Source organism: Macaca nemestrina, chromosome 8 (genome assembly GCF_043159975.1).
Source record: "Macaca nemestrina isolate mMacNem1 chromosome 8, mMacNem.hap1, whole genome shotgun sequence".
In the NCBI taxonomy this organism is placed as follows: domain Eukaryota; kingdom Metazoa; phylum Chordata; class Mammalia; order Primates; family Cercopithecidae; genus Macaca; species Macaca nemestrina.
Window position 1 is genome coordinate 45,887,918 of NC_092132.1, and position 26,303 is coordinate 45,914,220.

Consider the following 26,303-nt stretch of genomic DNA (forward strand, 5'->3'; position numbering starts at 1 on the left):
AGTTATTTTGGTATAAGAACTATTATAAAGATAAATAAAATATATGTGTAATTGAAAAACTATTCATAAAGTACCTTATAAGTTTTATGACTATTATGGAAGTATATTATCTTATATGATTTTGAATGAACAGCATATTTAAATCACCAACTAATCACAAATGCACAAGTATCAAGATAAAACCAAATCCACTTCTCTATGAATGAACTGCAAAGAAAACGATACAGATAAATGTTCCTTAACATTCCCACTATCACCTATTTCTGAATATGGCATATTAGAAACTCTGAATGAACCTCCTAGCTCTAATAACCAAATTGCTTTAAAAAAAATTTAAAGTATTTTTTCAGACACATCCTGGAGCCAACACCAATAACAGAATAACAGAAACTGGAAAGTCTTCCAAATAATGTGAAACCAGGAACCATGATAAATAAGCACCTGCCAAAGCTGACTTTTACTCTACAGTTTTCTGCGAAATCCTGCAGACACTGATTTTCTGCTCTGTTAACTGCACAGGAGGAGAGGAAGTTCAGGGCTCACGCAAATGATCAATCTGTTTAATAGAAGACAATTCACATAAAGCTGAGATTACCAAGGGTCACCAGCAGTGAAAGGGTGAATTAGAAAGAGCACTTCTAGGGAGCTCTGTGGTGATAGGACAGTTCTGTATCTTGATTGTGATGGTGGTTACATGAATCTACATGTGAAAAAATTACATAGAGCACTATATACATTAACACAAATAAGTGCATGTAAAACTGGCAGAATCTGAATACAACTGTGTATTGATTGTACTGATGTCAACTTCCTGGTCTTGATATTGTACTATAGTTACACAAGACGTTTCTATTGAGAGAAACTGGGTAAAGTGCACACAGAACTTCTCCAAATATTTTTTGTAATTCTTTATGAGTCTATATTTCAAAATATATTTTTAAAGCAACAGTCCTCCTCATGCTCATGTAGAAACAGACAAGGCAATTTATCAACTTACCTGTCTTTACCTTACTAATGGGTAAAGAGGAAAACAAAGAAACAAACAAACACAAAACCCAAACCAAAAAACAATGCTCCAAGATTTTGCAATCATGAGCTAGCACTTGGAAGTTTGGGTCTCAAATATGTGATGAACAAAAATTTCTGTCTGGAGAGTCTTGCTCCAGGTAGACAGTGCTGCCAGATGACAGGCAAAGGCAAAAGTAAAAGCACAATATCTTGGGATGAAATCAATTTCAACTCAAAGCTCTTCCACAGATCAGGTTCCAAGTGAAATGAGACACTTACAGACAAAATTCACAATTCACACAACAGCAGAAGCAATGGACAGACTAGCAAATATAAAATATAAAATAATTATTTAAAAAGTAAAAAAGCATCTTCAAAATATGAGCAGGGAACAAGACTTAACAAAAACAAAACCAAAAAAACTCAAGCATGCCCAGCTTGAGTGATAGTGAATAAAAAGAAAGATCCAATGAAATCCAGAATGTAATCCAAAGAGACAAGGAAATACTATATATGAAAGAAGGTTAAGATTCATGAAGAATAGAGAGAGAAAGTCTAAAAAATGCTTAATTAAAGCTTGCGGGAGGTAATGCACAGAACAAGGAGGAGGCAATATTTGAAGAGATAATATCTGAGAATTATTCCACAATTATTGAAAATGCCAAGTCCTAAATCCAGGCAGCCCGAAGTATCCCAAGAAATAATCACTAGGAAGACATTGGTAAATATATGAGTAAGTCTAAACAAATATTATGTTTAAATTAATAATAATGATGTCTAAATTGTGATGAGAAAATAGGCCAAAAATAAGACACAGGAAAATAATAGTATATAAATAACGGGACCAGATAATTTGACATAAAATGTTCTAACTTTCTTATATTGTTGAAGAAGAAGAATATTAACTTCAGACTTTTGTTAAGTACACAAGTTAACATTGCTAGAGTAGCCACTAAAATAACAGATATGGAACACATAACTTCCAAATAAATAAAAATTAGAATGTCAGAAATGAAAAACCAAAGTTGGGCAAGTAAAAAGCACATAAGAAGAAGATACAAATAAAAATCCCAACATAATAATCAACATAAATATAGATAATGTAAACTCTCCCATTAAAAGATAAAAACTGTCAGATGGCATTTAATAAATCACAGTTAATATTCTGTTTTTTATGAGACACACCTAAAACTTCAGGGCACAGAAAGAGTCAACAAATGGAAAAATATATACTAGGCAAACATTTGACAAAAAACTTAAGTAATTATATTTACATTATATTATACAAGATATACTTTAACTCTATTTAAAAACAGAGTTACTGCCTGAAGACAAAAGATTCAGTACATTTGGAGGTTAAGACAATTCTAAATTTATTTGTAAAAAGAGCCTCAAAACATATGAAAGAAAAACTTATAGCTCTACAAGGAGAAACTGACAAATCTGTCATCGATGGTGGAATACTTTAACCCTCTAAGCAGATAAGAAAAAAAATACAGAAAAATTGAAAAACATAGTATGTGTGATGAGGTGAACATTTACAGAACACAGTATCTGACAACTGGAGAATACATATTTTTCTCAAGCACACAGGAACATTTAAAATCCAACCACCTGCTAGGCCATTAAGCTAGCCTCAGTACATTTCAGTGAATTAATATCATATAGACTGTATCCTCTGAGCACAATACAATTCAGTTAGATATTTTATTAAAGAAGAGAATTCACAAAATTGCCTATGTTTAGAAATTTTAAAACACACTTCTAAATTAGTCATCCACTGGTCCAAAAAATCATAATAAAAGTTAATACTTAAAAGCAAATGTTATGCATTAAACATTGTAGGATGCAGTTCAAGTGGCACTTACAGGAAAATTTATTGTCTAAAATACTAGTTTTAGCAAATAAAAAAGGCTCGATAAGCTGAACATAAAAAGTAGAATAAACTAAAAGAAAGAGGGAAGGATATAGAGCACAATAAAAAAGAGAAGATGAACAAAGCCAAAAATAAATTTCTAGCATTAAAGGGGAAAAAAGATAAGGATAGAAGGCAAAATAAACTATATTTGCAAGAAAAAAGGAAACATAACTAGGATGTTGTGAAGATTAAATAGATAGTTAAATGAATAGGAAGATTTATAGAGACAAAGATTTTATGACTTACTATGGGGGAAAAAAAAAAAAAACTCTCCTAGTCGTCACTGTCCCTAGAAGATATTTCTATTAATATAGTGTCCTCTAATTTCTTCTACAAAATACAACATTACTTCTTCTACAGCTCTTTTTCTACATGAAAATGACTCTATTTTAAAACCATATTGTGACAAAATAAAACTGCTAGTAAAGTAATAAGTGGTAGAAAGCAACCAGGTTCTTCCCTACTCATAGCCTTAGTCAGGACTGTCAAAACTATATTCTCCTACCAAAACAGCCCTTCCTCCAGTGACCTGACTTGCATTATCTGTTCAACAGATATTTATTGGGCACTGTATGTTAGGTATTGTGATAGGCCCTAAGAATAATAGGTCCCTGGATGGTCCTTGCCCTCATAACACTTACAGTCTAATAGGGGATTTAGAGGCAATTATACAACACTTAATACTCCAAAAGGTTACGTATAAAATAAAATTGGAAGCACACAGAAGGGACACCTGACCCAGACTTGGGAGACCCAGGAAAGAGGAAGGCAACGTAGAAACAAGTTCAAAAAAGTCCAGTTATCTAATTTCATACAAGAAAGAATCTGCAGCAGAGGAAATAGCAGATTCAACGGCTGAAAGGTACGAGGCAGTAGCACATCTAGAAACCCTGAAAAGGCTCTGCACAGTGCGCCTGGAGAGAGGCAGTGGGGAAAGCAATGGCATATGGCATGGAGGTTTCCAGCCAAGGACAAGCCCTTTTGTACCAAGTATCAGAGACTTGTATGAGGCCCAGTGTTTGAGGAAGAGGTGCAGCCCACAAGATGGGCTTGCCTTGTAAACTTGGCATTTTCTCCCCTGCCAAACAGCTTGCATAAATTCTGTAGTAGCACAATAGCCAAGAGGAGAGAAAAAGCTGGGTTTCTGTCTTAATTATGAAAATTAAGTGAGATAATATATAGAAAGCCTGGCACAGAAGTCATCACATCATAAAAACTTCAAAAAGTGTCAGGAAAAAAAAAACCCTACATTGAAATCTTTCCTTAGACTCTGTATAAAATGTCAAATAGAAGTAAAATGATTGGAAAGTGAGAATAAGACAGACTTAGCTAGATAAAGCACATACTAGGATTCTAAAAAGAAACATCAGCTGAGCAGAGTGATACTCAATTTAATAAATCAAACCCAATGAATTCTACTCACATTTTCTAACCTGACCTGTTTCATCAACTTAACAATGTGTTAACAGTATGCTGGTTAGTATGCAATAAACCTCTTACTTTTTAAGCCAAGAAAAAGTTTACTGTGTAAAATTTAGGCCAAATAAAAATATTCTTGCATCTTTAAAACACAGTTTCTTCAACAGTCTTAGTCTCCTGAGCTATCAAAACCAGGAAACATCAATGTATTTCATCTATAGATAGTTTTCCAAGTACAAATGAAAATTTCTATTACAAATTATAAAAGTAGACCATTTGGCTTATTGGTTTTAGTTAATAAAATATTATATTTTGAAGAATTAGCTAATATATATAAAATTTACAAGTTTAGTTTAATTTTTCTCTAATAAAACAAACATAGGATAGTTTTTCTGGCAGATAAAATTTTTTTTTTTTTTTTTTTGAGACGGAGTCTTGCTCTGTAGCCCGGGCTGGAGTGCAGTGGCCGGATCTCAGCTCACTGCAAGCTCCGCCTCCCGGGTTTACGCCATTCTCCGGCCTCAGCCTCCCGAGTAGCTGGGACTACAGGCGCCCGCCACCTCGCCCGGCTAGTTTTTTGTATTTTTAGTAGAGACGGGGTTTCACGGTGTTAGCCAGGATGGTCTCGATCTCCTGACCTCGTGATCCGCCCGTCTCGGCCTCCCAAAGTGCTGGGATTACAGGCTTGAGCCACCGCGCCCGGCCCCCTGGCAGATAAAAATTTAATTTTTCTTTCTTATTACATAATCCCCAGGTTTATTTTTCTTTATCGTTATAAGAAAATACAGTAGTAATGCACTGATTTACTTTATTTTCCAAAAAATAGGAGGATGTTTTCCCCCAACTTGAAATAGTCACTAATCTCTATTTTTTAATATGTAAGATATACTCCTGTTTTGTCCTATACATACTTAAAACCAATTTCAGTTATCATGAAATATTAAAAGCATTTTTGTTTTGTTTTTCAATATGAAATTAAGAAAACATATTCAAAATGTTTTCAAATACCATATGCTAGCTTTTAAAAATTATTATTTTTAATGACAAATCATAATTGTATACATTTATGGGGTACATTAACTTTCATTAAGCATTATTAGTGCAAGATGTCTTCTGAAAGATATTTCACATCTCAAGGCACACTAGAGTTTTTTTTAAGTTTTTGGTAAATGGTTACAGACACAAGATTCAAAAATAATTTACTTTTATTTTTTCAAAGATTGAAAATCATTTTACAATTTTACAACTTTTAAAATGCTATTTTCCCTAAGCAAATAACTTTATAACTTAAAAATAAGACTGGCAGGAGTGAAAAACATTCTGATTGCAATGCCAAAAATTAAAGTATATTTTATTCAAGGAACTTTGATTTAGAACACCAAGTTTTCCTAGCACAAATAACACTTGCAGAATAATTAGAGAGAAGAATTCTAACAGAATGATACTTGACTAAGTAGCTAATCATAGGTAAAGGACTATAGCTTGCCCTATGGTGAGGACCAGAATGCCTAATGTTAACAATGTCTGCCTTAGAAATACAATGTAAACATCTTCTAATAAAAAAGCCTTATGTTGTTGTTTCATTTACTAATTAAATGTTTCCTAGAAATGTTTGCTATCATAAACAGGACTCAAATTTTCTGGTCTCAACTTCACATACTTCTAAAAGCTCTATGAACTTCGCCGTCTCCTTATTGCAGCCTTTAAAACCTTTTAGCAATTCAAATCAGGAAAGGGGGTGAGTCAAGAAGCCCATGACTTCCTTACCCTTAGCACAAAAAGCTGCTTTATTGGCTAAAATGTAGGAGTTATAATTGTAATTGCTTTGCCCTTCCGAAACTCTTATCCCATACCATTTGAACCATTCAGCAGGTGGTGTAGGAGGATAAACTAAAGTCTGCAATAGTTGGTCAATAATGTAATCATAAGGAACCAAAGAAGACTTTAAGTATATAACAGGAAACATAGCTTTAATGTTTTTCTTTTTAAATTGATTTAGTCTGGGTCAGGCCTTTTGTATGTTTACATAAGGAACAGCTCATGTTGAACCATTTACTACTCACTGCTGAATAGGCATATCTCGGGAATTCACTGTAAAGAAGTGAAATTCATTCACTTATAGCTCAATTGAGATCCACAAAATGTTAAATAAAGCAGAAAATAGGAATGAAAAAGAAGTAAAACTTTTATGGCTTGATTAAATTAAATGTCTACATATTTATCATTAAGTCTCCATAAGTGACAGTAATTTTGAGAGTAAATAGGACACGGGATATAATAATTGTCTGTCAGACTGAAACCAATGTTGAGTTCCATCATCAATGATTAGGGCAAGGGTACTAATCTTCAGAGTGTAGAAGAATCACCCAAGGAGTTTGTTCACAATGTTAAGCTCCCATCTTTAGACATTATGATTCAGAAGGTCTGGACTAGGCTGAGGAACATGCCTTCTTTTCCCTTTTTTATCTAAACTAGCATCCCTATTGGTTCTCAAAACCACACTCTGATACTTGGGTCATCATAGCTCTTTAACTTTGAACATTATATCTCTTCTATCTGAACCAAGGTGAGCATAGAAAAGGTGCCCAAAAATCTACGGCTGTTTCACTTATAAAACAGAAGAATTCACATTTGCTTCCTTCACTGAACTACTTAGAGGAAGCATCTCTTTTCTTCTTCAAGGCTAAGGTTTCTGTAAATTCACTCCACCCTTGAAGGCTGGGTTATGTTCTTTTCTCTCACCTCCATGTACACAGCAACAAGTGCAGGGCCTGGCACATGGCAGGCTTTTAATACAGGAAAGTTGAATGAATTAGAAAGCTGAATGAATTACAATGTCGAATGTATTACTTCTTTATTTCCTTTACTTCACATGGGGATTTTACTCAATCACCTTTTTCTTTTTCCTCCTGCATCTTTTACTGTTCTGGCTGAAAACACGTTCAAGTTATCCTCTCTCTAGTTCTTCTCTCTATAAAAGAGACACAGAGACACACTCTCTCCATAAGTCCTTGCATTCCCCTAGCTACTACATTCTTTCTCTCACATTCCCTTAGCCAGAAACTGTTTTTTTCTTTCAATATTTCCATTTTCTCACCATTTATTTTCTCTTTGCTAACCAAGAACAATCAGATATCATCCTTAAATTTTCCAATACTGGATCCAATGGGCAATTTTCAGTCATTAACTCAGCAGGCTTTTCTGGGTATGTGACAATTCAAAATGGCAGTATAGCATGCTGGTAAAGTGCATAGACTGAGAATCCAGCCTTTCTGGGTCTATAATTCTAGCTCTGACACCTGTCACCGGGTACTTTTGGGCAAATTGAAGTTTCAGTGCTTCATTATATTCACCTAAAAAGCAAAGTCACTGGAGGACTTAAATGAGTAAAAAGTAATATCTGACACAGAGTAATTAATATGTATTAGAAGTTATTATTTTTATGAGCTTGCTCATTCTTAAAATTTTGCTCTGTGAACACCATACTCCGTCAACTATTCCTCACTAATCTCCTTTACTAGACTTCTTTCTTTTGTTTGCCAATACTGGTTTCTCCAGGGCTCCAACTTCAGTTTTATTTTATGCTTTATGTGAAATCATTTGTGGCACAACTGATTCACAGATGCCAGTACATGTACTTGTCAATTATAACTCTAATGAAGGAGATTGGCTTACAATTTCTGGTCCAGACAATTCTATGATGAATGGCACACATCTGTAAGACAGCTGGCTATTGTTAAGGTTCCATGGTCAATGATGGTACAATATAATGCTGTAGTAAAGGCATGAATCTTAAAGTCACAATTATATTCAAAATCTGCTTCTACTACCTAACAAGCTTTGTATCCTTGGGAAAGTCAACTAAACCTCACTGAATATCAGAGGTTTACACAGGTTTCTTTTGGGATTAAATGTGGTAATATTAATTGACATCCTTAGTGTCTAATAAATGACATCTAGTTATTGTTATTACTACAGAGAATAAGAGAGAGGCTGGCTGGCCTGCTTTGGGACTGAATCCATATAATCAGTCTCACTAACTCTGTGCTACAACATCCAAAAGAACACTGATGACACAGAGCTAGTTTAATAAGCAAAAGAATCCCTTAATAATTTCTTGAGCTGAAAGAGAACATTACGTAAGAAAATTTGTTCTCTATATCTTTAGTCCACATGCTAAATTAATTCTAAAACACTCATCACCCATTTCGCATTTGCAAAAGAAAGATGCTTGCTTATAAGAGGAAAGGAGTGAAAATTGAGTATATCCAATTATTAACTTATTTTCTAAGAATGTAATTTCATATCTTCTAGAAAAAAATAATTTTTAATTACTACAAACTTTTTAATGAAGCAGCAATTTTATATTAACAAATGGTTTTATGACGGGGAAATAATAAAACACATTTTTCAATTAAACAAATTATTAAATGATTTATATATACAAACACACATAGTATGAAGTAATAATGACATGACACTCAGCAGTATTTATCAGCTCTTTTCTTTCTGATGGCTAAATTATAGGCAACTTCATTAGAATTTAAATATTCCTCTCTTTCTACTTGAAGATTCTCAAAATAGTCTCACTGGTTAACACTGGTTAAGCAAATAAACTAAATTTTCACAATCTCTCTTCTGGAAAACATGAGCTTTGAATTTTTGTTTTTTGTTTTTGTTTTTTTAGTGAACAGTCAAACTTCAGCTAAATCCTCATTTGCTCACTAATGTTATAAATGGGTTATACTGGCATGCTGATTTAAGATGCTATATGGTATACAATGTACAGTCAATGTAAAAGGCATAAAAATAGACCAAACACCGTTCATCTCATTAGAAATGTGTTCAACTGCAATGCACTAACTGACCATGATTGTACTAAAAAATCTGTTGATGTTATTAAAGAATCTATGTGTGATCTCAGATATTACAGAGAAAGGTGCTAGAATAGAGAAAAATAAGAATATGATTTCAATTTTGTTAAAAGTTTAATTATGATGTTGATCTTCAACCAAATAGATTACTTGTTAGAAGGCTTCTAGGCATTGAAAATAGAAAGTGGTCTATATTAGGAGTTCTGTGAGACAACTAAGAACACATTAAACCAAACCAGACCCATTTCCTTTTTTGGTTACAAGACAAGGATAACGAATGAGAGAACAACACCAATTTTATGAAACTCGATGTTATAAAGATGTGTAAATGATAATATGAAGATACTTTCATTAATAGAGAAATATTGACTTGAGGAAAATATAGCAAAATGGATTCAGAGCTGATTTAATACCAAATCCAAACAGTATCTATAGGGAGGTCTCTAGTAACATGCCAGAGGATTTGCATGAACTAAATGGTTTTTTAATCATTAATTTACTGAATTCATATACATCAGTCATCAAATATTCAGATGAAAAAATTGGGAAATATAGCTAACATGGTGAATGAGAAAATCTAGATTCTATAATATCTCAAAATATTGGAACAAAGAGCTAATAAAAACTAGTAAGATGAAATTTAACAGCAACAAATGTAAAATTCCATATATGGGTTCAAATAACCAACATACAGAAAGAGTTTACTTGAAAACACTTGAATTTTTTTTTTAAAAAAGGACAGTAACAAAAACAACAAGGGAATGCCTAGGAAAGCTAGGCTGGCTTATGAGAAAAAAGAAATATCAAAAGCATTGTCAAATGTGATACCAGATTTTTAAATAGCACAACACATACAACACACATAAAGCATTACAAGATTAACTAATCTCTTCCTTAGTGCACTAATAAAATAGCATAAATCTTAAATACTATTCTTTCATTAATATTCAAACATTAAATTTTAGAATGATTACATTTAATTTGCATAACTTAATTCAAGCAATTATATATAATAACTCATTATTATACTTGGGATCAGAGAGATTTTTTGAGAATGTTAGAATAATACATTACAGGTGTGTTTCCATAAAATCCTCATAGATTTCTTCAATGTGCAAGTGCTTGGCATAAAAGTTAACTTCATATATACTGAAGTCCAGAATTATCTTTCTTAGCAGTGAAGTTTACTGCAATTCCCACAATGGTGACTTAGAAAGGCTAATTGTAAATGTAGTAAAACTCTAAATTCTGCATTCTTTAGTTTTCTAAAGATGGTAATAAAATAAGCACATCAAATTTATCATGTGTCCTTATTAAAGACAGTCAGACCTTCTACCAACTTGTTTCTAATGCTCTACAATATATCTTCGGCAACAGTCCTGTTTTAGGATTCTCCTATAAAATCTACCAGAGCTGCAAGTCAACTTCTATTTTACAAACCATGAATCACTCAGACTTTATTCCAACTGTGTGTGCATCGTTTCTCATTCAGGTATTTTCTTCCTCTCTCTATTCAAAGTTTTTCATTTCATTTACTTAAAATCTCTGATTTTGGTCATTAACAGTCTCCCTATTCATTTCCAAATCAAATTTGGAAATCCGAAAATTTCTGTGAAATTAGCCTCGTGTTTATAACGTTCCCTCTTTATCTACTAATCAATCATTTCCTACTCATAAAATTATGTCGACATAGAAGACTTCTTTTCAGAGATTATAATTTAAGTTAGGATTCAGAATTGACTCCCTTTTATTCATAATCTCAACTAAAGATGGTCAGCAATAATAGTGGTAATTTAAACACACTGCTGAGTCATTAAAAATAAAGTTTTAAAAGAATACTTAATGACAGAGAGAAAAATGTTCATAGTACATTGCTTTCTAAAGTCAAGTTCTTCTTAATTTTCTAAATAATTTCCATAAGAAAAAAAACATAGAAAAATATTTATGAAAAGTAAATTGTAGCTGAATTAGTTAAACTGTATGTAAACAAGTACTAATTCCAAACTGTTTAGGAAATCTTTAATAACAATTCTAACAAAGACATCTCCCTTTATCTCTTAACCAAATTCATTTTTATTACTATGTCATTAATTCTATCACTTAAATTTTTTTCTCTTTAATTACATTCTTTTGTTTCCAATCATTCCAATTCTACTACCAAATTATGAAGAGCTTTGTAATACAAAATACAGAAATATATGTGATAGTAATAATATTAATAATGCCACTTTACATTTGATTACAGTTTAATGGTTTGCAAAGGGGTTTCAATATTATCTAGGTAAATCACAGCTCACAGGGTGCTATAGGTAGACTCCATTTTACAGATGCTGATGATTTAGGTAAGGAGGATGAGAAACAGCATAATCCAAATGGGAAACTGCACCTTCTGACTACAAATTCAGTCCCCTCTTGTCGCCTACTTTCTGAACCTAACAATATGAGAACTAGCCTTCAAAATAAAATGTAAAACTATGCTTTATCTAAATGTATTTGTATGTTATGTAGTTGGATGAGAAACTGTAGGACTTCAAATTAAACATGATAAAGACTAATTCCAAGGCAACAGATTAGAATTGATTTAAAACAGGAAATTTGAGGAGAAAAAAAAAAACCTTTAGATTTGTTATATAACAGATCAACTCCTTTTAAAAAATGTTACATTATTTAACATGGTGTTTAATGTATGGAGTTACTTCCAACTCACAAGTATTATAAAATTGGTCAAGAAGAAAGACTAGAAACAGAAGTTAGTATTCTCAAACTTATAATAATCATTAAGCAATTCTCTATTGTAAAGAAAGGTATGAACTTTTAAAAATACAGCAACAGTCCATAAAATCTCTTAATGTATGATGTTAAAATATGAATAATTTAATTGCAAATCAATCAGAATAAAGATGGTTTCCTTAAGGAAAAGTATCAATCATGAATCTTCTAGTCAGCAACAAAGGCTACATAGTCTAACATTTGATCAGAAAATTTAATATATTTTCTTGACAGTAGCACAATGCCCTTCAGTTACCATACATTAGAAAGCATATCTAATCATACTAGGGTATCATCCATTAATTTATCACCTCCAGTTGTAGAGAGAAAATATTTTTCCTTAAACATCACCCACAAATATCTAGTACCAAGATAATCCCAAGTGTATAGTGTCTAATGCACAGTATTAAGGCTAAGTGTGTTTGCCAGAGAGCCATGAAACTCTTATACTCAGCAACTGGGAATATAAATCTGACACAATTTGGTGAAATCTATCAGCACTGAGGCTATGTAACCTATCACCTAGCAATTAAGCTCCTAGATACATAACCCAGAGCTATGTTGCCCAATAGCTACCAGCTATACATGTCTCTTTAAAATTAAGTTAATTAAAATTAAATACAATTTTAAAAATTTAGCTTCTTAATTCCTTGAGTCATAGTTTAGTAGTTACATGGCTAATAGCTACTGTATTAGTTACAGTAGTTACAGTAGATAATGGCTACTGTATTAATGCAGATACAGAAATTTACACTATCAAGGGACGTTATACTGGAAGGCACTGCCCTAGAAAAACTACTACATGTGTGTACAAGGAGAATGTTGAATAATATTCATTTTAACATTACAAGTGATAGAGAAAAATTAAAAACTTAAATCTCCATCAACAGAAGGAATGACATAATAACCTGGCATATTCATGCAATAGAATATCACAGTAAAAATCTATGAATGAAATTATGTTTGTCCAAGTGATGAGTCTTACATGGTAGAGTTTAAAAAGCAAGGTATAGAACAGAGGAAGGTGGTGGCTATAGAAAAAGCATTTTCTTGTACTCTATATTGTTTTGATACAGTTGTTTCAATAAAAAGGCCAAACAGAATTATGGTGTGGTGGTTAAGAGCACAAGCTAGCTGTGTGATCTTAGGCATCCCTGAGCTTCATTTTCTCCACTGTGAAATGAATTATAGCACTGAGTAGTGCCTAAGGATGTAGTGAAAGCTAAAGGAGGTAACATATAAAACAGTACTTTGTAACCTGTAAAATGCTATCCAAATGCTAGCTACTAATATGGCCTATTATTAGGTAGGGCTTGAAACAACAATTGAAAATTATCTGGGAATTTTAAATTGATATAAACCTCTTATGTAGCTGGGATAAGGATGCTTGTAAGGGTTTTGTTGTTGTTGTTGTTGTGTTGTGGTTTTTTTTTTTTTTTTTTTTTTGCAGCACATACAAAATTACAATTTCTCAGTTCATCAGTGGTATTTTACTTATTTAATTTTGCATAAGCAAAAAGGGGTAGGTAGAATGCTTTCCACAATTCAATCAATATATTAAATACTATAGTCAGACTAAGCACTAAGCAATCATTTCAAAAGCATTCAATAAGTGTAATAATCATGACTGAATTACAAAATTCAGCAAATATTTCTGAATACTTACAAAGTACCAGACAAGTTTTAAATGCTTTATAAGCATTAATTTATGTAATCCTCATAACAACCCTATGAGGTAGGTAGTATTATCATCCCTGTTTTACAAATAAAATTGAGGGATTTAAGTGCTGTATGTTGGCCGAGGTCACTTGTAAAGGCTGTGCTCTTTAAACACTTACTTGTTACTTGGCACGGTATTTATTTCTCCCAAAATAGTGCAAACCTGATCAAAAATACTTAGGGGCTCTTCATCCACCTATGTAATAAAGCACAACCTGAACACCTTAACCAGGAATTCAAAGCTTCCACAATCTGATCTCAATCACTTGTCCTCATATCTCTCTCATTATGCTCCAATAACAAATACACTGATACAAAAAACAAGCATCCTCATGTCTCTAAGTGTACCATGCTTTATTTCTGCCTCTATTCTCTGACCACCTTCTTTTCCTCCACCTGGCCTATTTGCCATAGCTCAACATATTACTCAAAGTCTCACCTATTTCCAATTCTTCCATTGAGTTTTGCAGTGGCTACTATAGCAACAAGAAACCTCTCTGAGAAAATCTCCCTTATCTACTATCCATAATCAAGATGTGATAATATATAGATATTATTAGGACCCTCTATTATTCTAAAGAACAATGATGTGACAAAGAAATTCTGAGGATGTCTGTGTCAGTAACAAAGGCCGGGCTTAGGCTGCCCAATAGCCCAATAGCCTTGCATGGTGGCTCACGCCTGTAATCCCAGCACTTCGGGAGGCCAAAGCGGGCGGATCATGAGGTCAGGAGATGAAGATCATCCTGGCTAACATGGTGAAACCCCATTTCTACTAAAAATACAATAATAAAAGTACATACTTTGAAGAAATGTGCTAGCTATGTTCCAAGGTTTAACATTAGAATTTGCTTCTTTTCAAAACTTTTCCCTGTGGGAACTTATCCTGCAAGTGGAGGTACTAGAAAGGTCTCCATTACATTGAAGAGTAAACACCATTCAGATTTCCAGCAATACTTATGTTTAACACATTAAATATTATTACTGATAAGAACTCCAAGTATAATATTTTATCCACGTATTCAGGAATCAACAAAGCTAAGAACAGATCACCAGCTATTTCACTTGGGAAATGAAACACCACTAGGGCATTCTTAATATAAAGATACTTTTTCTTCAGGAAAAATTAGAATGTAAAAATATTTTTCCCCATCTTCTCCACCAAAATATGGAGATAGATTTATTTACTTTGGGCATTAATTTTTTTTTTTTTTTTTTTGAGACAGAGTCTCGCTCTGTCACCCAGGCTGGAGTGCAGTGGCCCGATCTCGGCTCACTGCAAGCTCTGCCTCCTGAGTTCACGCCATTCTCCTGCCTCAGCCTCCCAAGTAGCTGGGACTACAGGCGCCCGCCGCCACGCCCAGCTAATTTTTTTGTATTTTTAGTAGAGACAGGGTTTCACTGTGTTAGCCAGGATGATCTCGATGGGCATTAATGTTTTAACTTGGCCAGAGTTATACAAATATTGGAATAATAAATGTGCTATGCCTTGTTGTCACTCAAAAGTGGGAGCTGAATAATGAGAACATATGGACACAGGGAGGAGAACATCACACAGCGGGCCCTGTCGGGGTGCAGGGGGAAAGGGGAGGGAGAGCATTAGGACAAATGCCTAATGCATGCGGAGGTTAAAACCTAGATGACAAGTTGATAGGTGCAACAAACCACTATGGCATATGTATACCTATGTAACAACAAACCTGCATGTTCAGCACAGGTAACCCAGAACTTAAAATAAAATTAAAAATAAAATGTGCTATGCTTATTCTTAAGAATATAAAAAAGATAATTTAGTACCATATGAAAAGCTTTAGCCACATAGGGTTGACTTTAGTCAGAAAATACCAAATATTTCACACAAATATTTAAACTATATTGTCTATTCTGTTTATAAATTCTTACATAAGTTTTAATTGATACCAGAGAACAATATTCTTTGGTAATCTTAAAAACAGATAAGTAATACTAATATACAGTATATAGAGTATAAATGTATTACCCCTAGAGATTTTCTAAGCTATAATTAAAACAGAAAAGGTATAGGGAGAATTGAGGCAACATATAAAAAAGTCACAATGTACATTTGGCAGTTTTTATAAGCAGAATAATGACTAAAAAAGCATTTAATCTTAGTATTTGTGCTTCTACACCATGACTCTCTACATTTTAAGAAAATAACCCTGTAATAGAAAACACTGAGCGATAGCAAAGACAAACATTTAAAACATGAAAGTACAGTTATTTGAAATAGGGACTCAAACCCACAATAAAAATCCACAGAACAATTATACAGTTTTTAGATTTTAGTTACAAAAGAAATGCAAAAACAAGAAAGCTTTTGTATCTTTCAAAAAAAATACAAAGGAAACTGATTGAGATAATATAGAATATTATTTTACTGATAAATTCTTCAATTTCAAAAATTTAGTTTTAAAAATGACATGGTCAAAAGTGAAGAAATAGCTAGGAAATATTCTATGAATAAAATTGAGACATGAAAGTGTTGTGAAAAAGGATATTCTTCACGCCTTAGCATATGTATGTGCTGAAGCAAAAGCATTCACTATAAAATTTATGAACTGAGAACAATGAGGTCAAACAGCTAGCTGTTAAAGAGACGCTATAAAAATGACTTCCAATTTAGCTAGTGATGAATTTTAGATCTCTTTTTTCATTAATTCTGTAAAGTATTCCTTAAAAATATAAATGCTCAGGCCGGGTGCGGTAGCTCATGCCTGTAATCCCAGCACTTTAGGAGGCTGAGGCAGGTGGATCATGAGGTCAGGAGATGGAGACCATCCTGGCAAACACGGTGAAACCTCATCTCTACTAAAAATACAAAAAATTAGCCGGGCATGGTGGTGGGTGCCTGTAGTCCCAGCTACTCAGGAGGCTGAGGCAGGAGAATGGTATGAACCCGGGAGGCGGAGTTTGCAGTGAGCTGAGATCACACCACTGCACTGCAGCCTGGGCGACAGAGCTAGACTCGCTCTCAAAAAAAAAAAAAAAAAAAATATATATATATATATATGTATATATAATTTATATATTTATATAACTAATTTATTTCTACAAGCATTTATATATAATGCTATATATATGAATGCTATATATATAAATGCTTATAGAAATGAGTCCTTTTCTGTTTTAGGGTACAAAAAAGAAAAAAAAGAAACAGAATACACTTCCAATAAGGCAGCATCAATACTTATTTGCAGGCACCTTTTCCATTACCAATTTATTTAAATGCATCTATTCATTATGTAAAATTAATTTTTTTTTCCAGAAACGATGTCTGTTGCCCAGGTTGGAGTGCAGTGGCGTGATCACTTGCGTAATCACAAGATTACAGCTCATTGCAATCTTGAACTCCTGGGTTCAAGTGATCCTCCTGCCTCAGCCTCCCAAGTAACTGGGACTACAGGTGTGTGCCTGGCTAATGTTTTAATTTTTTGTAGAGACAGGGTCTTGTTTTGCTGACCAGGCTGGTATTAAGCATCTGGCCTCAAGCAATACTCCCACCTTGACCTCCCGAAATGCTGGAATTATAGGCATGAGCCATGGCACTGTCCTAATTTTTATTATGTATCAATAATTCCTTCTCCAAATACTCTGTCTGCAATTCATATTTCATGGACATTAGTAAATCACATTTACATTAAAATACAATATAAAATACAAAAATTATAATCATACATCATTCTTACTCAATATTAATGTTTCTGAATTATACATGTTATATATCTATATTTTAATATGTTGCGAGATAATGCAAAAGAATGTGCAGAAAATTACTGTACCTATTTTTTAAAGGCCAAATGAGTAATTGTTTACAAATTAATGGTGAAAGGCCTCAGTTATTTAAAAAATTTTTTCACATTGTTCTTCATTATGCTTACAATGTAATCATGATCATTTAGATCTTAAATATTAATATCATAAGCCGTGACTTGAAAAGTGAGTTAAGCAATGATGACAATAGCTTAATTTACAAAACTGGTGAAATACTTTCTTATGGAATAAAATAAATGCAGGCACCACACTGCTACACTGAGGACATAAAAAAATTCTGTGAGTTCTTCCTTTATAATCTAAATGTGCCATATATTTCTTTGCCTAGAGAAAATGATGTTTACAAGAAATCAATTAATATACTTTAAGTATAATGATAAAGTCAATTAAACTATGTTCCATGAAGGGTAAAGATTATGAATAATTTTGTCACCAGTGCAGCTTTACATCTAGCAAATAGCTAGCAAATGGTAGGTATTCACAAGTTATTCTGAAGAAATCAGTTAGTGAGATCATAAAATTGATTCATTATGCATGGAGGAAAGACAGCTTATTTTATCACATGAAGATCCTTTAGGCATTTAGCCTTATCAAATTAATGTATTAATGATATATCCAGTACCAAAACTGAAAGAGACAGAAGGCAAATACCAAAAATATCTGGATACTCAACATGAGGGGAAAAGATGAAACTGGCTCTTCAAATAAATAACCCTTAAACACACACACTCAGACACAGACACACACACATATCCCAAAACAGAGCATATATTCCTTTAGAACTATCATTGTCGAGTGCTAAATGACTAATGGATAAGCAAATGATATCAAAGTTTAAAAAAAATCCAAAAGCAAATTTAGAGGGCATAGAAAGATAAATATGAAAGAATAAAGAACCTACTTTTACATATTTTAAACTGAGTAAATATTTAAAAACCTAAAAATTTAAAGTAATATCTGAATATGTGATCTCAGAATAACAAAGAACATGTATTATCATCACATTTTGTTTCATTAAAGGTATATTATATTCTGACAGCAATTTTGTCAATTCCTATTGCATCTAAGAACATCCAGGAAAACTACCATGTAAAGCTAGTTTCCATCTTGAACTTTATATACCCATAGGTAATTGTGTGAAGAAAACGCTGATTTAAAAACAAGGACTACAAGGTAAAGTGAGGAAACTTAAAGAGCATCTGTCTACAGTAATGCTAGTACTAGCAGGTCTCTAATGTTGAATAATCTCTTTCATGAGAATCACAATCACTAGGTCAATTTTCCAATTATGAGAAATATTTTAATGAAAATGAGACATACTTGTTTAAAAGAAAACAGTACTTTAATTACGATAATGCTGCTAGGTATAGTTAATGACCCTATACATTAAGGAAGGTTGAACTTTAATGACCTGGACCACACCAGGGTCACAAATAGTAGCAGAACACTGATCATCATATAAAAGCCACCACCAAACACATGAAAAGAATTACAGTACATCACACATCAAACATTTTGGCCTTGGTGCTTCCTTCCTCTAATTCTACTGGCAGGAAACACTCTACATATCCTTTGAGGTGACCAGACACATTTAAAAGTAGTCCCTTGTTAAAAAGAGCTCTTGGATACTGCAATTTTCTCCAAAGAGGAGGGCAACTTCTGTTTAGCACTGTTGCAATACATTTCCATTTGCAGCGTAGAAGTGGAGCTCCACTGATAAGGTACTGTAACTGCATAATGTAATGTCTTCTTTGAGGGTTAAACTATGGAGAACAAACCTGAAAAATGTTTTCACATTGTATATGATATAGAATCAGGCAAATTCACCTATAAATGTTATAGATGTAACTATTTTTATTATAGAGATGTATAAATGAAGTATTATTATAAGTAAACGTTTTGACCTACATCACCTTAGAAGTTAGCTTTTCACACAAATACATTTACAGCACTAGAATAAATTTTTAAAAATCTTTTTCAAACATGCCTATACTTTAACTCGGACAATTTACAAATGATTTTAGTGCACTATTCCAAAAAAGGCTGCTAAATTTTTGATGATGGACATTTTCAAATTAAATAAATGAAATTGTAAAAAAAATAGTGAGAGATTCAGAGTGATGGATAATTTTCCCAAGTAGATATCTTTTATTATATGAAAACAAGGATTAAAAAAACAAAACATATTTGATTTTGTTTTATTCTACAGTATAAATATATTTACAGCACAATTTGACATGGTTTACCAGAATGACAAGATATTAATTAGTTTTCTGTATATCTCATTAATATATGTTCTATCATCGAACTGAACAATAACACTGCAATTCTGTAACTCTATGCATGTTATTTTTTTCCCCTAGTTTTTGGAAAATTCTTAAAGTTTAGTGGTACTATACCTCAGTTTTATCAGGTGTTCCTAAAATCACCTGGAAATACTGAGGTTGTGTCTCACTGAACGCAAGCTACGTGACTTCTATTCAGAACTTTAATGACTGGGAATGTGTTTAATGCCAAAGACATGCTGTCCACAGTGTGTTTGATAAGCTGACATGGGACAGGGATTCTTTTCACTGTTGTGTCAGTTTATCAAACCCATACTTGGATGACAGTCAATTCAGTTAAAGGATAATGGGCTCCCAGGATACAAAACATTATTTCCTTTACAGAAGCTATGCACTCCATGTTGTACAAATGCCACACACATATGTATGTAACATTTTTCACTAAATAACTATGGTATTAAGTGAAATTGATAGAAATTGAGCTCAAAAAGCTCATGCTACAGCCAGTTATTAGGGTATACGCTAGGAATTTATCTAATGAATGAAGATGTTATAAATTATAATGTTTAATCTTCATATACGGATTTTTAATTTTTTTCCTTATGGTTGCATTCAGAGATTTACATGGAAAATACCAGAGTGGATAATATATTATTTGATATTAAAGTTTAAAATTAAAGTTTAAAATCGTGCTTTAAATTCTGATTAAAATCAGGCTGGGTGTGGTGGTCACGCCTGTAATCCCAGCCCTTTGGGAGGCCGAGGCAGGCAGATCTCCTGAGGTGAGGAGTTCAAGACCAGCCTGGCCAACATGGTGAAACCCCGTCTCTACTAAAAACACAAAATTAGCTGGGCATGGTGACATGCGCCTGTAATCCCAGCTACATGGGAGTCTGAGGCAGGAGAATTGCTTGAACCCGGGAGGCAGAGGTTGCAGTGAGCCAAGATCGCACCATTGCAATCCACTCTGGGCAAAAAGAGCAAACCTCCGTCTCAAAAAAAAAAAAAAAAAAAAAAAAAAAAATCGGATTAAAATCATTTATATTTTGAATTATATGATCTGACATTGACTCAGAAATTACGTCAAGGAGATTTACAGATGACAACCTATGTTGAGACAAAAGTTTTCACAATCTAAACATTGATAATAACATTTAGTTATATCAAACCTAATATATAGTTAGAGAGGTCAGAATAATGATTATCTTTGCACTACCAAATACAGGCTAGAATAAGAATGAGGAAGGTTTCTGGGGTGCTGCATTGTGGTAACATGTCTATATATATGTAAAACTTCATTCAACTGTATACAAATGATAAATATACTTTCCTATATGTAAGTTCTAACTCAATTTAAAAAATGAAAAAAGTAAAAAGAAAAAAAATTAGCTATGTACTGACTTTTTACCTATTTTTAGGATCATGTTTGTATTTTTCATTACCTTTCTCAATGTAGAATGCTTTTCAGGTATTTGGTTTTTGCTCAAAGTTCAATGTTAGAAATGATGAGCAAGAAAAATGTTTCAGATTGAGGAACTATCTGTCTACACCACACAGGATGGAAGTTCTTCAAACACGATAAATATTTCTAGCACATAAAACAGGCAAAATTATAGTGTCTATTCTAGGACAGTAACCTCAGTGAACACAGAATAAAATATAAAATAAAGTAAGCATATGTATTTAAGAGTTATTGATTAAATTGGTGTTTTGGTAAATAATTATTTACTTGCTTTCATGTAAAAATTATTAGGATTTTTTCTGGTAACAGCATTTTATTTTACCAGGGCTTAGTAAGTGTTCTCATACAATGTGTAGAGGTAATTTATTATTAATTGTACACATTAAATGAATTCATAGATGCTTGCTTCTTAATTTTCTTTTTAGTTAGCTTCTATTTTGGTTTAGGGGGTATGAGGGGGCTGGCTGAAAATGGACACTAGTCAACAAAGGGTAAAATGGATAGTTCCGAAATTGTAACTACAAGGCCAACACTGCTTCTCACATTTATAGGTTTCTCACACTTGAAGTTGGTCAAAGATTTTTTTGAAAAATCTATCCATCCATCCATTCTGTTCAAGCCTTTTATGATGATGTGCAGGTTATACTATAAGAATAGCTATAGGAATAAACTTGCAGGTTACTCTTTTGTTACAATATTTGATCTTTGTTATTAATGAGAAAAATGCAATTCTTCCTTTACATTGGACACTCAAGACAGAAGCACAATGTTTTATTATATTTTAAACAGTTGTCTTATATGTCGGTGGTTATGGTGAACAGCCATCATATTCCAGAAGTTCCAAAGATGCATTTTAAAGGTACCCTATGGTTTCTCTCACTTGTCTTTAAACTCAGAGATGTTTAAATAATAATTTCACATGACAATGTTGGTGCCTCAATGAAAGTACACAATCAGGAATGGTTATAGTAAGATATTATATATCCAGTGTACTTAATATAACAAAAATGTATTTGAAAGAAGTATAAAATAGATTTTCCAAATTCATAACACAAAACTGTTATGATGGGAACCCAAACATTCTATTATTCTGTAGCTTCTTTCTAACATGAATTTCTAGAAACAAGTATAAAAATGACAATAAAAAAGTAAATACATTTAAAAAAACATTTCAAAATTTATGATGGTAGAACTTCTAGTCATTTTCAACACTGTTATTGAGGTAGCTTTTGGCAGTAAATAGAAACATATTCATGGAAACCTATATCCTGCTATAGGAAGCCACAAAAGATGCAGTTATTTTGGTGAGGGCCAAATGTAAATCCAAAGCCTTCAACTAGATCAGCTGAATAACACAACGGACTAAAACTCTGCCAATAATATTTTCAAACAAAGCTTTTAGGCAAGTTAATTTACATACCTACTATCCCAATCTCTCTCTCTCTGACTTACTAAAAGGGAATTATTTGAAACCAACACTAACCATTATAGGATTAGAGTCATAATGTCACTAGATATGAAACATACCTTTGCCAAAAACCAAAATAATAGTTATTTTGAGAATGCTTTTTATATAAAGAGAATTAGGAAGAAATTAAAAGTTGGGAAGAGAAAGGAGGAAACAGTTTTGTGAGAATTTGTAGAATTTATCTTAACACTGCATCTAGAAAATACAGCTCAGTGTTAAAGATGATAAGCTAGGTTTTAGGAGAAACCGCAAAGATACATAAAGTAGAGATGCCATACCTTGAGGTACATTCATCAGGAATAAAGAAAGGCTATTATAAACATGTCCATAAAAAAGAATGGTTTTCCTATTGTAAAATAAACACAATTTGTTGAAGCATACAAACATAATTGTTAATGATGTTAAGCTCAATAAAAGAATATTAATCTTGTCTATGATTTTCTATTGGTTATATTCCTCAATTTTCAACTGTTAAAGTATACGTGTAAAACAAGATAAAAAATTTAGTTAATCTCAACCATGAATTTCATTGGTCACATTAATCTAATGTTCCTTCATATTGGGAACATTAACCCTACGAAAAGTCAGAATGACCATTTGAAAATTTGTCAAGAGTATATACATAACAGGAGAAATGAATTTGGAGTTCAAAAATTATTTTAAAGATACTGTCAAGATTTTAATGTATGAAACAATTATGTCACTTGCAAATATCTGTATCTTGGATCACCTGGTAGTTCCTCAAGGTCAATTTATTTAAAACCTTCAATAAGATTAACTTAATGTTCTGTAAACTATGATTTTAAAAATCTCAGTAAATTGGTCAGGCACGGCAGCTCATGCCTGTAATCCTAGCACTTTAGGAGGCCAAGGTGGGTGGATCACCTGAAGTCAGGAGTCTGAGGTCAGCCTGGCCAATATGGTAAAACCCTGTCTCTACTAAAAATACAAAAATTAGCCAGGCGTGGTGGTGTGTGCCTGTCATTCCAGCTACCTGGGAGGCTGAGGCAGGAGAATCGCTTGAACCCGGGAGGTGGAGGCTGCAGTAAGCCAAGATTGCCCCACTGCACTCCAGCCTGGGCAACGACGGAGTGAGACTCCATCTCAAAAACAAACAAACAAACAAACAAACAAAACCTCAGTAGATTGATTATGCATTTAAAAAATTAAAAAACATTTTATATTAATTTAAAAAAATATTTCTGCTAAGTTATATAAAACAGTAAATTTCTGCTGAAGAAGTATGTATTTTTGTGTTAAATATTTATGCTATTAAAATTTAGCCAATAGCATATTTAACACAAAAATACAATAAAATACAATGAAAGAAAAGTGAATTTTTGTAATTAATTTTTCATCAACTATGTTAAAAACAAAGCATATTTTCTCACTCTTTCTGTGGCTGAGGGTGTGTTATCAGACTCACAGTAAGAAACAGAGCAAACACTGTTGCAAAAGTTGCTCACAAAAAAAGCAATAAGCAGATGGAAAAAAATTCTGTATATATTTCTGGAAGAATTTTACTAACGCATGTCTTCTAAGGGTGAAACGCAAATCAGCTCACTACCTTTTGTAATTCTATAAAGGTAAAATTTCATGGATTAAACTACTACAGAACAGGGTACACCTGTCAGAAGTCTTACTTATAAAAGATGTCTTTCAAAAGTTTGCCAAAATTACTACGCAGTTTTCATATAATGCTTGTAGATATGTTTAAGAGAATGAAATTATCCATGAAGAAAAGCTAAAACCCATATCAGAATCAAATCTATTAGTACTGAATGCACTAAAAAGGATTAGCAAAAGTCTGCAAAAAATTTTAAAAAGGTTGAAAAACCTCACAATTGACAATGTTTAAAAAGGAGCTATGGAATAAATTAGTCAAAGATAAAATCCCAGAAGGAACTTCAGAAAACCCACAAATATTTATGGCATGAACAAAAACTGGTATGCAGAAGTTCACAAATGTCCAATTACAAGAAGAATATACTTCTCTCAAGTTAAAGATGAAAGTTAAAAAAACTCTTTAGTTAAAAATACCTCCAAAGTAAAAAGCTCTGCTTTAAATATTTTAAAGTTCTGTTGTAACAAATGAAATACTCCTGAAAAAAGTATGAGGTAAATTATGTTACAATCACTATTTTAAAAATCTATTTGAATAGGTATGAAGAGCTTTTGTTAATATTTTATAAAATATGACAGAGCAATGAAATAGGTGGTCGACAAATAATGTTAGATGACTTCCAAGTTTATATATCTAATTCTATAAACTCTATATTCAGATATGTAGCTTGAATACAGTATTTCTCAATTGCACAAGATTAGTGGAAAGAAAAAAATCTAAGTTACTAGAAGCCTTCATAACATCTTAGTCAACTTTGCTGTAATTTTGGTATATAAGAAATGCATGTGAAGTCACTATTTTAAAATAAAACCAATATTTTTTCATCACAATTTATAAAAATACTGATGTGTAAGTATACAATGGGAGGAAGAGAGACGTTTAACAAAAGTTTTAACATCTCTTTTTCTTTCATAATTTTGAGACAACTAGATTAATAACTAAATTTTACTAGGGGAAAAGAGAAACGATTCATAACGCTTCTGTTTTATAATGACTTTTAAATATTTCCTATAAATAACAGCCACAAAATACATTGACTTTGTTAATCAGATACATCTATGTAAATATTTATCTGGTCATTACTCATCTCAGAGCTCATAAGAGATGTGGGAAAAACCTTGATGGCAATCAAAATCATTACCTAGCGAGCTATATTTGTAGAATAAATGCAGTATTAAGCACATTCTGATTAAAATTCTCTTAAAATGGATTGTATGTTCAAGTACCTTCAAGTATCAAAGAGCTCAAACACTGGGATTATAAATGATTTTATTATAAATTATAGTTTTAAGGTTATAATAAGTTCATTCTAGCTGAGACTATTCTAAGGAACACAAGGAGAATACACTAAAAATGGTACTTACTAGTTTTTTGCAACATTTAAATAATAACAAAATTTAATGGAACATAAATTTGAAACTTCAAAAATAAGTTTCAAACTTCATGCTATAGACTGATTATAAATAACCTGGTTAAACTAAAGCTGGTATGTCTTACAGGAAACTCAGATACAGGCAGCGAGATGTAGTGGTAAAGTGCATGAGCAATGGAACTGACAGTCCTGGTTCTGTCACTTATTATGTGTGGCCTAGGAGAAACTACTGAATGTCTACAGACCGAATATTTTATTTCTAAAATACAGATAATCATAATACCTGACTCATGAGATTATTATAAGGCTCAACCGAGATGTAGGCATTGCATTGAAAGCAATACACAGAATCTTTGACACAAAGGAAGCACTCAGTAGATGTTAGCTATTACTACTGTTGCTACTGTTTTTTTTTTTTTTTTTTTTGAGACAGTGTCTCACTCTATTGCCCAGGCTGGAGTGCAGTGGTGTGATCTCGGCTCACTGCAACCTCCACCTCCCGGGTTCAAGTGGTTCTCCTGCCTCAGCCTCCCAAGTAGGTGGAATTACAGGTGCCTGCCACCATACCTGGCAAGTTTTTGTATTTTTAGTAG

At 32.8% G+C, this 26,303-nt stretch overlaps 1 protein-coding gene and 1 long non-coding RNA gene across 9 annotated transcripts in view; one reads left to right on the forward strand and one right to left on the reverse strand.

The window, feature by feature from the left end:
• LOC105476071 (vacuolar protein sorting 13 homolog B) overlaps positions 1–26,303 on the reverse strand; it is an 859,286-nt gene that overhangs the window by 322,877 nt on the left and 510,106 nt on the right. The gene's annotated exons all lie outside the window — the stretch shown is intronic.
• LOC105476074 (uncharacterized) overlaps positions 1–26,303 on the forward strand; it is a 31,035-nt gene that overhangs the window by 1,550 nt on the left and 3,182 nt on the right. Inside the window, exon 2 of the long non-coding RNA XR_983839.3 lies at positions 22,036–22,105. This is a non-coding gene — a long non-coding RNA (uncharacterized lncRNA). The remainder of the gene's footprint in view (positions 1–22,035; positions 22,106–26,303) is intronic.